The 18,915-nt window shown below is 41.2% G+C and overlaps 1 protein-coding gene across 4 annotated transcripts in view; it reads right to left on the bottom strand.

Annotated features, from left to right (window-relative positions):
* PAG1 (phosphoprotein membrane anchor with glycosphingolipid microdomains 1) overlaps positions 1-18,915 on the bottom strand; it is a 104,249-nt gene that overhangs the window by 36,292 nt on the left and 49,042 nt on the right. Inside the window, exons 1-3 of one of the 4 annotated variants that reach the window (XM_032696762.1) lie at positions 15,627-15,882; positions 14,429-15,413; positions 2,600-2,664 (exon numbers count right to left, since the gene is read on the bottom strand). The gene's annotated coding sequence lies outside the window, so the exon portion shown is untranslated. Of the gene's footprint in view, positions 1-2,599; positions 2,665-5,109; positions 5,294-14,428; positions 15,581-15,626; positions 15,883-18,915 lie in introns of those variants that run through there. The other 3 variants (XM_032696769.1, XM_032696756.1, XM_032696777.1) reach the window with 3 other exon arrangements.

Genomic DNA, 18,915 nt, shown 5'->3' with positions numbered 1-18,915 from the left:
CACTGTATTATCTCATTCGTGATGACATAAGTATTTGGTTTCCTCTACTTTCTTTAGATAATTTTTACTCTTATTAGATTTGGCTATAGTTAAATTGCTGTAGTAATGGCAGACAATGACACTCTTAAGGCTACACTCTCTATGATTAATCTGTGCTCCAACTGAAAGCATTTATCATCTGGGGGCTACCCTTCCCATTTGTCTTTTCCCTATGTTTTCAGTTCTCCTTTCCTATCAAGGAGAACAACAAAAATCATTATGGGTTTTTAACTTAGGGAATGACACTTTTAGCTCTGAGGCCAATGTGTAAATGTAAATTTCCAGCTGTTAGAACAAAGAAATAGCAAATGTGAGGCAGATGTTAAAATATTACCCATTGTTGGTAATACAAGCAAAAATCAACTTTAAAAAAGTCCCCCAGCTATTGCAGTAATGAAAGCTTACCCGCTTGGGCATTTACATATACCTGTGCCTGCAGGAATAAGATCTAAATAGTTTCTCACAATCCATTGAGTCCAGACAAATCCTCTGTGTCGCTTCTTCCTCTTTTGATATTAATAATCCATGGGCTAGAACATTGAGCAAATGAAATCATCTCCAGATGTTTCTTCTGCTTAGCAATCTGATGAATGCCCAAAGACCATTTACTGTATGATGAAGTCAAGTGGAATCTGGAGGATTCTGGATCCTATGTTATAGCACTGTTTTTCAGGACCATATTCAGCACCAAAAGTTAAGCTGCATGTCTGGTTTCTATCAAGTACCATTTGGATATAAGTTTTCAAGCACTTCTGAAGCCAGCATAGGCAGAGCTTATGAGCTCTGAGTTCCCTAAGAACTCTGCTTTTCTTTGAATCCACCAACTGAAAAACCCACAGCATGTCTGTGAATAAGGTGCTTCTTGCTTTATCTAGTATCTTTGTTGCCTCTACCATCTTCTAACCCTTGGAAACATCTGAATTAACTCTCCTGGCATGGTGAACACAGAATCACAGAATCAATTAGGTCGGAAAGGACCACTGAGATCACTGAGTCCAACTGAACACCACCATGTCAACTAGACCATGGCACTAAGTGCCAAGTCCAGTCTTTCCTTAAACACCTCCAGGGGTGGTGACTCCATCACCTCCCTGGGCAGTCCATTCCAATGTCTTTCTGTGAAGAAATTCTTCCTCATGTCAAAGTAATTTACTAAGGGTAGACTTGATCCCCTCATCCAGATCATCAATAAAGTGTCATAGTCAGTGGCATGGAGTAGCATGGATAGCTGGAGCATACTTACTGCTTAGGTTCCCCTCCACAGAATCTTCAGCCTTTGTCTAGCTCTTACCATATCACATCTCTCATCATCCTATCTCTCTCATCTCACATCATCCCTCCCATGGACCTCGGATCCTCATGAATCCTGTGAAGTCCTTCCTTTAAACATTAATACAGCAACGACTTCTGAATGCCTTGTGTCAGGCACATCTGTGTTTGTAATTCCTTTCACACTAGGCAATTCATTAAGGGCTCTGTTTTGATTACCAAAATGTGTGAACACAATTTTGTATCTCATCTATACAGGGTCACTCTTATGTCAGCTTGTTTCTGACTGTGACAGTCTTTTCCCATCCTAAAGGCAAAGCAGTGTTTACATTTGGTTAGTTAAAATATTTACATTGCACATTCAAATGATGCATTTTCCCAATGACAGGGCTCTCTCTGGTATTTCCTCCTGTACCTACTATGCAGCGGAAAGAGATGATTAAGATGAATATTCTGGGTGTTTCTAAACAAGCAGATTAAGGAAATATGCAGCACAGCTATACTATACTAACACTGTTGAACTCTGTAATATCCATGCAAGCTGTGTGATCTGCCCAGCGCTGGCATGAAAGCCTGTCTTTAGGACCCCAATAAGAAGAGTTCCACGTTTTCCAGTCATCATATTTCAAACAGATTCTTTATTTACTAACAATTTATTTGCTCACTCAGTGCCTGAGGTATAGTAAAACAGGACAGACATAGGCCCTGGGAGAGGAGGTAAGAATGGTGCTCTCTGCTGATCATCAGTCTGCCTGCAGATAAAAGCCTCGAGCACACCGTGTCTGCAGGGAAGCAGAGATGAAGGGAGCTGCTGCCCAGATGGAGAAGAGAGAAGGGGAGAAGGAAAGGTGACACTAAAGCTGGCAGCAGAGGGCTACAAAATGACAGTGTTTGTGGGAATCAGAAAACCCACTGGACACTCTGGTCTTAATGTAACACTACAAAGTTGAATAAAACACTGTGAGCGATGCTGCACCAAGAGGTACACCAGATACACAGCAGGAGCCTCTCCCCAAAGAGACTGTTTGAGGCGTGCAGGAGAGAAAGAGTATGCATACAAAACTTCACACAACAGTGAAATTCAACATAATTTAAGACATATCATCACCTACACGGTAAACAGTTAATTTTGCTCATGTATTTGTTACTACCAAACAACAAAGCACAACCATATGCAAGTCTTCCTGAGAAGAAATCAGATGCAGAGTGAAGCAACTTCTCACACAGAAACTCTGTAGCAGTGCAAAATTAAGAACTTAAAACCCCAGCTCTCAGTGGCTGTATTCCTTACCTTATAACATCATCCACACAGGTCTTCATATAGGCTCTCCCACTGAGGAAGCAAAAGCTTCTGGGCTGAAAAAAACGAAGAAGCTCTGGTTAAGACATTACCACGAAACCCCTGCCTGTGCTTACATCCATCACAAACTCTGCTGCATCTTTCTGTTTACAGAAACATATACAATAGACCAAAGTTAACTTTGGAAGCAAAAGCTATTTATTTTAAATTGAACCTGCCCACTTAGTGTCATATACTCTGGAGGAAACGGGTTATAAAAGTTGCTGTATAAATGAGGCACGCAGCATTCAGCAAGTGAACTTTGTGCAAGATTATGTTATGTGTGGGAGATGTATTTACTCCACTTTTTTAAACTAACAGCAAATGAAACTTCGTTTGCCAGTTAAAACACAGCAGTAAAATGAAAGTAACAGGCTCTATATCAGTATAAGGCGGTGTATTCACAACAATAAATAACTAATTTTGATTTAGCCTAAAACACATTTATCCACATGTATTTTTATTTCCTGATATGAGTGCCTCTAGTAAAGTATCCACTGAGAAACTTTTGGAAATTGCAATCCTTTTAATTATTCTGGCTTAATTTTTTTTCTTGTGCAGACAAGCAATTCGGGATTTCCACACTTGCTTGCCCCTGACAAGCACAAGAAAATCAATGAAAGACACAGAGTCGAATACAGGGTCTCACTTCTCTCTCTCATGGAGGTAATGACCATAAATATCTCTCCTTTGATAGGTTAAAAAACTCTTAGGCAGGTCTATACATGCTTATTATTACTTTAAAATGTCCTTCTTTACTGTAGCAGGTGTTGTCTAGAACCTGTCTCCTTGATGCAAAGGGCATTGTTAAAATGTTAAAATGGCAGGATGCAGAATCCAGCATCATCCAGGCCTGCTGCCCAACGAAGGGGGGTGAGGAGCGAGGATTTGGCTCCCCAGTGCTGGAGCCCCCAGTTACTCTCTCCCTCAGCAAGGAGGGGTGTGTGGGAAAACCACAAAGAGAGTGAACAGGCTCATTACCTGCCTGCCTGGTGCCTGACACAGCCCCACTGCCAAGCAGCATGGAGGGTGCATAGGGATTAGTGGGGCAGACACTCCTGCAGAAAGGGGATGCCACAAATCCCCAGGCCAAGGGCCAGGATAAACCTAGATACTGCATTTTGAGCCAGAGATAGCAGCCATCCTTGGGGATACACAGCTTGCAACTCCCAGCCTTTGGCTGGCCAGCTCACAAAGCCCTGCCGTTTTTGGCAGAGGGACATCCAGCATGATGGGCAGCGGCTGCCGCTGTCACTAGCAGGATGTTTTCTGGAGTTTTTCCTACAAGGCAATGTGTTTATTCTTTGAAACAGTTGCTCCCTAAAGATTAAAACTGAACAGGAGCACAAAAGCGGTGTGTGTCCTCTGGGGCTGCTACGTGCCATTGGGCAAACAGGAGGTACAAGCTATGTTCTCCCAAATTACATGCAACAAACGGTGCTGCACTGACAGAACAGCATTCTTCAGTACACAAATTAATACTCTCTTCTTTTTAACCCCTCCTTAGAAAAAAAATCAACAAAAAGATCCCCCAATATCTTTCAAACACCATTTATGAAATTAAGAGCTCCAGATCTGGAGCTGTGTCGGGGAATCTCCACCTCAGCTGAGCCCATTCACCCCAAAAGCATGTCAACCTGGGCACACAAATGAACAACAGCCACTAGGCTTGCACTTTTAAGACTATGTTCGTTATCATCCCCAAATAGCAGCCAGACACTCTCAAAAAACAGACTTAAAAATTACAAGGGACAGACAGCAATAAGAGCAGCAAAGAGACCAGGAGAAACACTCAGACAAAATATACCTTTACTTTAAAATTAAAATAATAAGAGTAATTTAAAACTACTCAAAATAGGATTGAAGTAGTGAGAACACAGGAGAAATACCTGCACAACAATGTAAAATCTGTTTGGCACGGTCTGTGTAATGATAGTTATTGCAAAGTGGCCAAAAAAACAAATGCAACAATGGTTTTTCTTTCTGCTGAGCTGTGTAGAGCAAACGTTAAATTTTTACCACTGTATAGGATTCTCGGTACCCCAGGGAGTGCCTTGAGAGGTGAGGAGTTGTCTCTGGTAATAGGAAGAAGTATTTATGCTGCCTCATAGCTATATGTGGATGAATTTCTATTAGCAAAATTAATTTAATATTGCATATACATAGTAACTTCTGGCTTAAAAAGTAAGAAAGATGGAGAAGGAGACTAAATGGCCTTTTCGGCCTCTGATAGGAACACATACAGATTTTCTCATTACTGGTAATGCAAACTAAGCCCACATAAAGAGAAACAGACAAACTTTAACAACCCTCAGCTGCAGCACAATGCCATCATGAAGCTTTATTCTCCTAAGATGTACAGCATACTTCACAACTTTTCTCTCTATGGTATCACCCTTATTTTAATTAATAACCGAATAGCAGCAATCGCTTCCACGCTCCTCTAAAGATAAAAACATTACCTCTGATTAACAAGGACTCCTCATCCTAGTTCGCACTGTGCAGAAGACACCAGGAGAAGCTATCAGTGGTCCTCTGGAACTCCCTGCGGTCGCTAAGGCAGCTCGCAAGAGTTTCTCGACCCCTGTCCCCGACCGCTCACCGATTCCGTATGCGCGGCGCAGATCCACCTTCTCCGGCTGCCAAGCCGGGCACAGCTTGCGAACAATGCCGCCTCTGTCAGCCCGCCGAATGAGCAGTGCCACAAAGGCACGCTCATCCACAGACCCGCGCTTTTTTTTTTTTCCTTCTTTTTCTTCTTGGAGTACAGGGCGATGAGAACGGATGGGAGAAAAATGCTTATGTATTTGTGGTTAGCCAAGGCTTCATTCCCTTCAGGAGTGAGACGGTGTCAGTGCACGACGGGCAGCCCGGCGCCGAGAGGGGAGATGGAATCTGCACTGCCGAGAGGGCTGCCTGCCTCGCTTCGCACATTTTTGTTTCAAATCTGTGGGTGGCTGCATGAGCAAGCAGCCGAAACAGGGGAGGAGTTACATGAAATGCAATTTAGGACTTGGAAGCCTTGTCTGCCTTTCCGAGAGCAGGACGAAGAGGCGAGATCGCCGGCCGCTGACACAGCAGCGTGCCCTGCCCACCCCACCTGCTGCCACCTGCCTCACCGAACTGCCCGGGAAGGCGCCTCTCCCTGCCTGGCCGTGATGCCCGGGACAGAGCACAGAAGCAGCAGCTGCTCTCGACCTCTCGGTAACCACACTCGACAGCCTCTGAGCACGCTGGCTGTTCACTTCCGACCCACAGTATTACCAGATTAATTTTCAAGGAGGCACGGTGCTTCATGAATTTAATGAGCAACTATAGGAGGAGACAATGAATGACATCCTCAGCAGATGTTTACAGCTGTCACTAGGAAGAGGAGATGACAGCAGCATCTCAAATCTGTTTTCTGTAAAGCTTTCCTTGGAAATCAGTGAGGCAAAGCTGAAAGTTCTTTTAAAATCAGATGTCCATAGTTTTCTTCTTTTGAAAGGACTATCATGTGCCTATATTTTGTGCAACTTCAGCTCTGTTTTCGTTCCTATCAGAAAATGAGAAGCAATCTGGTCTGGCTGAAGAGGAGACAGTGATGATCCCTGCTGAACCCTATTAGAGTATTACAGTTTAACTCATATATTCCCAAGCCAAGCTCCACGATAGATGAGCTGTTTCACATTCCTCCACATTAATTATAGTTCTGATCTTAAAAGATTGCAACTGAATGGAGCAGCAAGCAACAATATGCTTTCTTCTTGAAGCAAATACCAAGAGACACACAGCCCTTGGGTGCAGCACAGCTATGAACTGATTCCAGGTCCCTGATGAACCATCGCAGCCTTACAGTAATTTCCCATGCAATTAGTATTAATTGGTGACTTGCTGGCAATCCTCCAGGGGCCCTATCTCACCCTTTTAGCCAGTCCTACTGGATCAGGCTTGAGATGATCATCAGGGCCAGGCAGCCATCACTTCTACCCCAGCTCTCAGGACTCTTTTTTGCCCCTAACGTTTTGGGGACTTGGCAGGGGTTATCCTGAGTAATGAACAATCACAGATATGCCACTTCCAAATTAACACATATGAATTTGTACCGTGAGACAGCAAAGGAAGAGGGAGATTTCCAGAGGGAATTTATAAACATTTTTTAAAATATTTTGTTTCAAAGCATTCCACTAAGGCCAAACTCCAACATAATTTTCAGGACAACTGAGCACTACTATCTGGTGTCTGGATAGTAACAGACCAGTAAAACTTTCCATCTCGTATTCAAAATTACACTGATAAAGGAGAGCTCTAAATGAGCAACCACCTCTTCTAATTTTATGCTTTAGTAACAGTTCTTAAGGATACTGTTTCCTTTTATCTATTAATAAGATCAAGTTATTTGTCTTAAGCATCTTGTCAAATGGACTTAAGCAGGATCAGGATTGCTTTATATCAGCAGAGCCCCACCACTCAGTGGCAATAAACAAAATCAGATGTTCTTTGGCAGAACATTGTAAACATCTAAAACATATTCCAGGGTAGCTTCCAGGGTCAGTATCCCAGCTGATGGATCTCTTTTTGCAGGAGTACATAAATAATGTCAAAACTCCATATACCACTACCCTTTAAAAACCACTGCTGAGGCAGTTATTTAGAGTCAAAAGGGTGCCCTAAATGAGAACTGTGCGGGGGCCAGCCTACACACACCATTCAGTAACTAGTAATGGTAAAATACATTAGGAAATGCTTGTTGCTAGAGGCACACAGCATTACTTCAACTAAAACAGGTCAAGTATAATCAAGAGCAATGTCCTACAGGCCAGCTTTGTTCCTCCTCCCTTTTCGGCTACTCCTAAGTTTCCAGTCCACATGAATAAGTCGACCTTGGCATTACTCTTCTTGAATCACTTTCACCTTTTACTGTACAATGTTTGGAAACCACAACACAACATCAGCAGGGTCTCTAATACACGGTGTATTTTGGCTTGGAGGTAGTTGAGAACATTAACTATGGTTATTTCTCAAGGAAATCTTGTGTTTGGAGGGGAGGAGAGTGCTACAGCCTGCCTGTGCCGTCTCACTTCATCTCTAAAAATTGGTACTCCTAGATTTTACTTAAGGGCTCATGTTGTACTTAGCATACACAAACTCAAGTGTGAAAACTGAAATTCAGTACAGAGATTCTTTTACATATTTGTGGTTTATATGACATAGTTTAATGACTTTTTTTTCTTGGAGATCCTTCTCTCTGATATTACTTGATTATAATTTTTTAAAAGGTGTTATTGTCTTTTTTCACACATCTGTGGCATATAAAGATCCAGCCATTATTTGTCAGTGCCAAATGAAAAATGGATGCTTTCAGACTATTCTCACAATTATTTCAGAAGTACAGAAGATAACCTCACTTTTGCTGGTGTAATTTCACAGTAATTCCATTAACGTCCAGTATCTTTGAAGGTACACCAAGCATCTGAGATATCCCTCACCTCTGTCTCACACATCTTTAGCTCTCAAAGAGTATAAAACCACAAGGATATTACTCAGGGCAGTTTAGGTGGCAGAAGAGTTCTGTCGGTCAGTGCAGGGATGGATTAAGGAACCACAGAATGAAAGTTTCAGGGAAGATCTTTTCTGTGAAATCACACAAGAGGAAGGAGCACAGCACACACGCTCTGGTGGGGACAGTAAGGTGCAGTATGTGTCTCTGGAAGTGTAGAAGAACTATTAGATTTCTCAGTATGATGCTATTCTGAAAAATCTGGTTTGCTTACAGGCTTTTAAAGCACACATGTTCAGATTCCCACTTTACATCTACAACTAACAGAGAGGGATGAAACATTCAGTTTTAGAAAACACAAGACCAAGAGATTCTTTCTCCAATGAAATATGCTAAGACTTAGTCACTGCCACTCTAATACCCTGATAGTAAATTCACTCTTTCCAAATACAAAGCAAACATCTTTAAGGAAATTATGAACATCTCTGGCCATATGGATAAGACTTACACTTGTAAATTACTTCTCTAAATAAGTGTTACATCAAATCTCCAACTAGTCACGGATAGATGCGTTCAGCCTGCATCAGGTGATAATGAAGTCTGAACTCAGTTAAATTTCGATTAGCTGTTGATGAAAAACAATTTGTTAACACTGCTTATTCTAAACTCCCCTTAATTACAGTTTTTCCAGTCAAACTTGTCACTGCTATTCCTTCTTGCATTAACTTTCTAAGGGCATTACTGCCAGTGACAGTTTTATTTGTAGCGCTACATGGCACTGGTGCGTGCTCCTCATCAGGTCCTTCTATCTGCCTGAGCCCAGTGCTGGATTGTACCAGGTTCTCTCCATCTACAGGAGGCTAAACACAAAATAACAAACAAGCATCACCTTTTGCTGTGGCTGGGAGCTTGTCACTGTACTTCCCAGGTACTTGCACATGTCCTATGCATACTGAAGACACACACATGCTGGACTGTCTCCACTGCTAAGAGGGGCTATATGTCATTTTGAGCTCTTGATCTGAAGTATTGCACTTGGACACAGACCAGTTGGGTCTACGGTCTGTTCTCTGCTAAAAGCTCTTGAACTCTTGGCTAACTTAGGCCATGTGGATTTTTAATTTAGCATACCTAGCATGTGTCCAAAGCCCCCTCTTAGAGCACTCAAGTCAAAGCCTTACAAAGATTTGAAGTGTACCAATACAATCTAAGTCAATATTCTGTACTACAGCAATGCAAATAATTTTCTTAAATCTTTTTTTTTAATGGAAGTTGGTTCGCAACATTATAGTAATTATGATTCAGCAAAGTATTTAAGAATAACTGATATAATTTGGAAATTTATTTCTCACCTGTCTGATTAGCATAATAATGGAACTGAAACTTTCTCCTCATCTGCTTCCAGTATTTATCAAGCATTTGAGCATGGCTCTTTGGTTTCCATTTGCAGTAATCAGAATTTTCAACTGTTTTTTCACCCAAGTATTTGATAGATTTGGGCTTGTTTTGTCCAGACAAGACCAAATGTATTCAATCCGTTACAGTCAAGACTAAATACTTACATATGGTTTCCTAATGCTACTCATTAGGAGATGGATGGCTACAAATGTGCTTCCTTCGACTTTTTATTCTTCCCTGCAGCTTGCTCATTTTTATTAAGAATGAAGAAAGAAATCAAATTACTAAGTTCTCATTTTCCACTCTTTCTAATTTTCAAATTTATCCCATGTATGAGGCCCAACTATTATATGACAAGAACTTTTTACACCATTTAACAGGAGCAAAATCTTGAATGAACAGGGATTTCCTTTTTTGTTTAATCCTCTCCTGATCCCACCCACTTTTCCTATTTTCCACTCTTTAATTAAATTTCAGGTCAAAGATCACTCTGACTCAAAACATTCAAATGTTTTCATATTTGGTTAAAAAATTTCAAAAATCCATTATCCTATATTGTCATAGCTAACCATGAGAAACTTTCCTGAATTATTTGGATATATGGATGAGATCTGATTATCTAAATCAAATTGCTAAATTCCAATGCACAAGGGAATATTTTTTTTTTTTTAATCCCAACAAATCTGATTAAAGTATGCTCAAAATAATTGGCCAGACTGTACAATACTAGCGGGCAGAGGTTCTGGAAATGAAGTGACACCATGCTAATTGGCAAAACAGCCAACAAAAGATACAAATCTATTTACAATTTGAAGATTTAAGTTTGATATTATAAATATAAGAGACAAAGAATGACATGCTCCTGTCATTTGTTGACAAGCTGCAATAGAGAGAAGCAGTGTCACTATTTCATCACCATACACGACTGCTCTGCATCCTGCTTCCAACAGCTGACTTGCATTTCCAAGTCCTGATCCTGTCAGACATGTTTGAATTATTCTGGCTTTGCCAGATGAGTGGTGGCATCCTACTCAGCAAAAGCATACCAGACAAAACTGTTCGTGTTCAGGAAATTGCATTATATAAAAAGTAACTATTAGGATGTAATTTTCTCTGTACAAGCATCTGCACAAACTATACAACTCCTCTTACCACAGCCACTGCTCTGTATAAACTGTGGAAGCTCATTTAAGTATTGAATCAGTGCTAAAGGTGTAGCATTTGTTTATTCATAAAACAAGGAATATTAAAAAAAAAGAAAAAACCCCACTCTTAGAAACTTTTGTTTAACCACGGTGATTGATATGGTCTTTAATACTCAAAGTTTAGTTTCAGGAAAAACAGGATGGGATGTAGACTGTCAGCTAACAGTTCTTGGTCTCTGATTATCACTGTATATCTTTCACAATGAAAACCAGGAAAAGCAGGAAAAACAAGATGAACAACTTCAATTCCCTTGAAAACATAAAGTTCGTTAATTATGTCAAACATTTCTTAATGCAACCAAGGTTGTTTGTGTGGTCCTCCTAAGATCCCACAAGAAAGAGCAGGGAACTGATTGCCTCTGCATCTACTTCACTTGGCACTGGACTGAAATCTAGCAACATTGCCCGAAGTTGTTACTGGTATAAAAGAAAACAGAAACAGCTGAAAGAAGCTGCTGGCCCCTTCAAATTCATACAGCTCCTGAAGAAGGTGAACAAGAGTAAGAGACAGGGTTTCCACCTTCTTTCTGCCACTGTTGTGGGATTTTATGTTTTCTGCCTGGACTCCACACTACCCGTGAGAGATCAGACCCATTTTTTTATCTAATATTTTACTGTCCTTTGATACTTTGTTCTCCCTTGGACATACTTCCCGCGGATAGATTGGCACATACCTGAAAGTCTCACTCAAGTTTGGTTCACAAGGCCAGACTGAAAGAATTTAGAGAGTAATTAAAAAGGAACTAAAAAGAGCAAATCTTTCAAGGCTCTGATAAAGCCATGGTTGCGCAAGGGTGCTGAGAAACTGGACTCTGCCCTGACTTCAAACAAACACTTTCAACAAACACTTCTGGGGGTGAAGTGGCCCAGCAGGCCAGAGGTGTCTGCCCAGCAGGGCTCTCCTAAATATCTGAAAGTGTCTGCTCGTAAAGGCTCACACAAGTCTGTGACAGAAGTTGGTTTGCTTTTTTTTTTTAAATAACTAATAACAACATAATGAAAACTATCTTGAGCATCAAGAATCAATTACAGCTAGCAAGCAGAGGCTCAGCCTTTGGAATGCCTCTGCTTTGGTATATGAAAGACAGTATCTGCACAGGAGACTTTACTCAGTAACATCAAGGCTCTACAGGACTGTGGCTCAACAAAGCAGGCAATGCCAAATCCAAGGTGGAGGAAGACCACCACCAACGAGCCTTCCCCTACCACAATGCCTCCATTGCAGTGGATGAGTTCTGAAAGTACCTGCTGTTTGTGTGCCATCACTTACCACCTTCCTCCCGTGCATGGGAAGTGGCAGGCAGAGTGGACTGATGGACAGAGAACGCGGACCATCACCACTCTGAGCAGTGCCCCAACAAGGAGGACTTCCCAGAACATTTGTGTATCTCTCTTTGGAAAACAACCTTTTTAATCACTGCCAGCGAGAACTGAACACAATCTTTAGGGAATCCTGCAGTAACTTGTGGATGACAAGATTTTTTTTTAGTCTTTGAAAGCAACCTCTTTCATTTAAATAAGTAGCTGAGATGGCCAGAGTTAGAAGCCTATTCCTCACCTCCAGACTCCATGCTGGACAAAATACAGTGGAGAAGACAGGAAGCAGTATTGCCTATGCCAACTCATTGAACTGGGAGAGATGCTAGCATAAAATCCTAAACCAGATCAGAAATAGGATTTGCTTAATCGAGCAAGCTTTACTGTAAGATGTCATCGCAAACTGCAGAGGATTACATTAGCCTTTTAGAAAAAAAACCACACTTAAACAAATCCTGAAATTCTGCTTTGGAATTTGCATTAAATCCATGGGAATTGTATGGGTTTCAGTATGTGTTTTCTCCCACACCAAAGCAGCCAGATGGACAGACAGGGATGTGAGAAGAACATTTTACGCTAGCCTGAGGGGAGACGAACAAGAAAAGAAGCCCCCATGTGCTTCCCCCTGTCCAAAGCATACACCCCACCCCCCCTACCAAGAGCCTGGCTTTCCCAGAGCTTTCTTCCCTTGATTGTGGAGAAAGCAGTGGCTGGGCAGCCAGCAGGCAGCAGTCCTTCCAGCACCTCTCCCACAGATGGGAAGTATTCCTGGGGTGCTCTGTGCTGTGTGAGAGCAGGGAGAAAGCCTGGCATTCTCCACCTCCGTTGCCCTCCATCCAGCATGGCCCTTGACCTCCAGGGCTCAGCCTGTTTTACAGCCATCAGTTATTGCACCACAGAAGGTGGCTTTGTATAAATAGCTTTTGTTCTACTAAAATACATCTACCCTAGCTTGTTTCCTTCCTAACAGTTGTCAATGGATTACATTACAGTTTTTCTCCTTTTTCATGTACATTCCTCACTCCACATTGGAGCAGCTGCAGCCAGCTGCGAGCTTCCCCACCAGGACCTTGACTGCTGCCTCTGAGATACCAGTGACAGGCCCATGACAATGAAGAGCATCTTATCTGCAGACAAGATCGCTTGCTGCTGCCGTGGGAATCCAGGCAGCAAAGCGCTGCTCACATTACAGCCAGGGAAAAGGTAAGTGTGCCTTACACACTGCAAGCAGGACGAGCACTTCATTTGAAATCAGTGGGGCAGAGGAAACAAATTCATCATGCAATATGTTTAGGAAAGCCTCACCTTCTCTGAAGTGTTTCAGGAATAATGTTCAATAAATGGTAATTATACCCTCCCAACCTTTCCTTTTACTATCTGAGGAAGAGAAATTCCTCAGATAGAAAAAGAAAATATTCATTCCCTTTTTCCATCACTTTTAAAATCTGATTTTTAGGGTGGCTGTCACCATCCTCTCTGTATTAAGACACCAAAAATCACAGTAAGTCAAAGCCTAAATCTTTGGTCAGACAAATCTCCTGAAAACATCAACTTGGAAAGCATGCCCTGGGAAATCAATCACTGTGCCCTGCCACTGGAAGCATCTCAGCCAATAATCCCAACTGGGCCACTTAATGCAGGTCTCAATACAGGTCTCTTCATTTTTTTTACTTTCCTAATTTTATAGAACATAGAGGAAGTAAATTCAGATTCGGGTGGGTTATTTCATATGTGTAGCCCCTTCAAAACTAAGACACAGACATTAAGAATGTCAAATACCAGTCATACACAGATCTTCTCCAAGAAACCCTGTGAGCACAGAGATATGACTGGGTTGGCAGATACACTTTCAAAAATTACAGGCCTTGTACACACAGAGAAATCTCCTTGCCCCTCTTCATCAAGTAGCTTTTTTTGTTTGTTTTTTTTTTTAAGTTCAGTCTTTCAATTAATTCCAAATCCTAATAAAACAAAAGTTATTTTGCTTGGTCATAAGTTCATAAAACACAAGAGCAGCTTCATGTAAAAATGTGAATAAGTTTGGAAGTAATTTAGATATTTGCTTATTAAATAGGAGGCTATTCTTTGCATGAATTTAACGTTGTCAAGTAAGCACAGGAGGCATCAAATAGTTTGGCTTTTATTGTGCTCCTTACTGATACAACGATAATTGCTAATAGCTCCTTTATAAAAAAAATTTAAAACACTCACTGTGCTATTTGGGGTTTTTATAAAAATATTTAACAGAGGGGAAGGCATAAAAGGACAAGCACCTGAAGTCATGCCTCCAGGCAAAGTACATATTTACCACCCAGTATAATCTATGTGCAAAATCACTGTTCACAGATACAAAGACGAGACCAGTTCACGGACTGCTCTTACCTGTGACCTGTTCTTCCGCCACCCCTTTGCTGCAGCTGCATCCCTGTCCTTCCCCTGCCAGCTGTTCCAGCCCCTCTCCAACAATGTTAGCAGTACCACTTACAGCACTGGATATTGCCTACTTGATTCATCACTGAATCAACACAACATAAATCCCCCAGGCACACCGAAGCGATACTACATTAATGCTTCATCTATGCTGCAAGAGCATCTCTTAAAATGCCTAGAAAATCATTTAAGATGACCATGGCTTTGTTCTTGCTGCACGCTGGCCAGGAAGTGGTTAAAACAAAGGGGGAAATCAAAGCAAATAATCTGAAAGACTGTATTCCCATCATGCTTGCCACTTTCAATCCGATTTTTTTCATATAAAAATCTTTGTGCAATATTGCTCTGTTGAAATCATTAGAAACACTTTCGCTTTCTGCAGGTAGAAAAGGCCAGAACCTGATCCAGCGTGCAGGAGCACCACCACTCCACCCACCATGAGCCTGTGGTGCTGTGTCAGTCCTTTATTTCTCCAGACATATGCCTGCTTAGGAATAAGCTTTTACATTAATTGTTTTAACTACATTCTGTCCCATGCAAGTGGGCAGCCAAAAAAATTTAAACCCTGTTCTTGACATAGTCTTTTTCAATACAGACAGAAGTTAACAGGAATCATTCGTCTTTCACATTTGTGTTTTCAGCTTTATAATTTCCATTTGCTTTAGACCCTTGTCACATCTCATTTTTATTTTAGTGCTAGCCCTAAAAGAGTTACAGATATGCTTATTTTGACTTGGCATCATCTCGCTATCCTCAATTTGCCTTAGCATAAAAAAGACAAAAGCTACAGCCCTACCCCTCCATATAATTTTATGTTCTCACTAATAGTGTCTGACAGGCAGATGAATGTGTGAAAACAAACTGCACACGTGCAACGTGAAGGTTTCATATCACTGCAGAGACCTCATCTTCTCTGTTTTCCTGACTCTGCAGTAACCTGGAGACAATCCCAAATGGTGACAATGAGCTTTGCAAACAATTATTTTTAAAAAGCCTTGCAAGGAACTATTTGGTAATGTTAAAGTTTTTCTCTCTTAAACACACAATTATCCACTGCAGGCAGATAATGTGAAGTAAAGTACCAGAAAACGATGTGGCTTAAGATTACACACAGTCAGTTGGGCTGTCTCTAAAGAAATATCACACAGACCCTTTACAGTTTGCGAAGCTGAGTTTCTAGAAGCCAAAAGAAGCAGCGTGGAGTAGCTGAAGGCTCATGTCAAATATCTGCATGTCAAAGGACAGCAGCAGGCAGGACCCCACAGAATGAGTCTGCATTGCAACCGCACTAAAACTCTCCTTACATAAAAGGGCAGGAGTGATAAATGGGAATGAAAGGGAAGATTAATTCCCAGTGGCTTTTACAACTAACAGCCATATTGTTGGGGCAGCATCATCAGCCAGGAAGTTTTGGTCCCGATGGCTAAGTTGGTCACCACTCCAAACTGGGACCTTGACTCTGTGACATCACAAGCAGGACACCCTGCAAACACTACAGATGAGGAGGCTTCAGAGAACTGAATGTGGAATATATATAAGCATGATCCTTGTTGTTTAGGATACTTGATTCTGGCCATTGGACCAGCCCATCGTTTCTCCATTGTCAGTCTGGAAACATCTCTTGCAGGCTCATATTCCATGGCTCCATGGCCCACTGTAAGAGGGTCTGGCAGCTAGAGAGGGAAAAGATGGATCTTCAAGCCTCTGGAAAGATGAAGGCAACTCAGGATAAGCAGGTTAGATGTATCTGTGCTAAAATGACAAGCAGTGAGATGAATATACTTAGTGAATATCCTGGATCGCCACCTGAGATTCGCTAGGCTGGAGCTGTAGTTTTCCAGACATGGTTTAGAAAAAAGTGCCTTGAAACAAGATTTAATATCTTTCCATTGAAATAGAAGTTCAGAAACCTCAAGATAACCTTGCAGCAGTTCCCTTTCTCCAGTGAGATCCAGCTTCTGTCTGGTAAACACTCAGGAGCTCCACAAGGCCACAGCTTTCCTGTTGTCTTGTGGAGCCTGTATTGGGAATTTTCTAACAGAGCATGCCTATTTCAAATAACTTCATTCGTGGCTTTAACTTCTGAAAGGAGCAAAAATAAAAGCAAAGAAATGATACTAGCGATGGTTGCAATCACTGTCAAAAAGAGGAATCTACAATATGAGCTGAAAAATTACAAATATAAGAGTTTAGGAGTGTAAAAAGAACTAGGTGAAATCAGCTAAATGTGTCTTGCAACAAAGCTATGAAGAGGATAACAAACAACTGGCAAAAATACAGGTACATTCAAAAAAATAAAATATTTAAATCATCAAGTTCAAATTAAAACTACTTAAGCAGCTACAGGTATTAAAAGAAATACACCTATAATGAAGCAAATAAAGCATTATGGACTTGACAAGAAACATAACTATGCTAAAATAAAGCCATATAAAATTCCGTGCAAGTTGAAAAGACTCTTCAACCTTTATTTTTTTTCACAGTAGAGATTGTGGGCAGCACACAGTAAGAGTCCTGAAGCCCTGAAAAAATCTACCAGAAACATCCATGCTCTCCCTAGTGTCCCATAGCACAGCCACACCAAGTTCAACTCTCCTTATGCCACTGAAATGTTTCTGAGCAAACCAAGCAGCTCCACATGGGGAGCTCCAGGATCCCTGAGGAGCTCACATGTCTCCACTGACATTGTGCTCCTCAAAAGCACCAGCAACCAAGGAACACATCTGTTAATTTTGGCCCTAAGGTCACCTAGGGACTTAACACAACCATCCACACAGTCTTGCAGAAATTAATGTCCCTTGTGGACAGGCAATGGCACTGCCACTGTACCCTGGCACTGCCTCAGGAGCCAGGCCATGCTCCTCGGCAGGTGCTGGGGGCTGACTGCCCAGGACATACAGAGAAACTGAGACAAAAGTTCTCTCCTCATTCTGCCCTCTACAACGGTCAGGATCTTCACTGTTTGTGGCAAATTGTCACCTTTAAGTTTTTTGTCCTGTCCACCCCAAGCACTGCTACTGTGAGTACTTCCAGGCTGAGGACACTGCTGCCACATCAGTATTCATCGAGGAGATCCCGAAGAAAGTTAATTTATTTTTCAAAATTATTACAGTTAATTGGAAACATCTGCTACAAATATCTGTATGCCAGAACCATCCCAAACCTCTAGGCAGTCTCTGCAGGAATACCCACTCTGTCCTTTCTGGATAAGTTTCGCCAACGGCATCTTTATTGTCAAAGAAAAGACACCATAAGACTAGTCGGCCAAATGCAGAGTTTAAATTGTCTTGCTCATTTTCACACAAAGCAGTAACATATGTTGTGCTGTCACAGCTGTGAAAGATATTTTCATCTCCACGTTGGCTTTTAACTGCTTTCTTGCAGTGAACCAGGTCAAAGAGTTTTGGGAACAGTGGTCCCCTCTGATACCGAGTAGCATCCTTAACCTAATACAGTGCTGCAGTAAGAATATCAAAGCACAAGCAATCAACATTTTACATTTATATTGAAATTAATGTCAATATAATACATGAATGTAAGTACATTATTTAATGTAATGTGAATGTTAAATATTTGTTGAAGTATTTATGTGAATAAAGGATAACTATTTGAATCACCAGTAGAAAAACGTTCGTGTTGGGATAGAATACAGCCTAACTAAGTATTTGCAAATCCCAATAAATATTCATTGAGACTACTGAAAATCTGGGCTGGAACTTACATACAGAGAATTTCTAAACAAGCTGTCAATCATAATGAAAAATGTAAGCGCAGACTGGACTTTCTAAGTATTACTAGCCTTCTGTCTGACTCTGTTGTAATTTTCTTTTTAATACGCATGATCATTCTTAGGAGAAAGATTCTGTCAAAACTGTGAATAACGAATGAAAATCACAATGTCAAATTTATTTTTTTAGGGAAAAAGATGAAAAAAGACATTCATATTAAGGAGTGAAGTGTGGTTATATCTCTGATGAAGTCACATGAAACTACACAATGTCTACACTATGGAGCTTGCCCATAACAGCTGGAGACTCCTTACTGGCTATATGAGGCAGCATGATGGAAAAACTTGTTTAAAAAGGGCAGGACTAATAACTCAGAACTTCCAAAGACATCTTGGAAGCAGATGCTCTTCCCTGAGATGCCAAACTAGGAAACTTTATTATGGGGGGGGGGGGGGGGGGGGAAAGCAGATTTTGAGCCAGATTTTTTTTTTAAATTGAATTACTGTAAAATTTTCATGCAGATAGTCACTATGAATTCTCATCCCAAACCAGATTAGAAACAGATTTCCTTTCTAGATGAAGAGCACAAATCAATCTTCTATAATAAAATCTTCTTAGGTCCTTGCCCACCCCAAGGGTAAGAATAGCCACAAATTTCTTGTTTAACAGTGTGGGAATGGACATTTGTTTGTTGACATTGTTCAGAAGTTC

This window comes from Chiroxiphia lanceolata, chromosome 1 (assembly GCF_009829145.1).
Source record: "Chiroxiphia lanceolata isolate bChiLan1 chromosome 1, bChiLan1.pri, whole genome shotgun sequence".
In the NCBI taxonomy this organism is placed as follows: Eukaryota; Metazoa; Chordata; class Aves; order Passeriformes; family Pipridae; genus Chiroxiphia; species Chiroxiphia lanceolata.
This window is presented reverse-complemented; position numbering and strand designations above follow the sequence as displayed.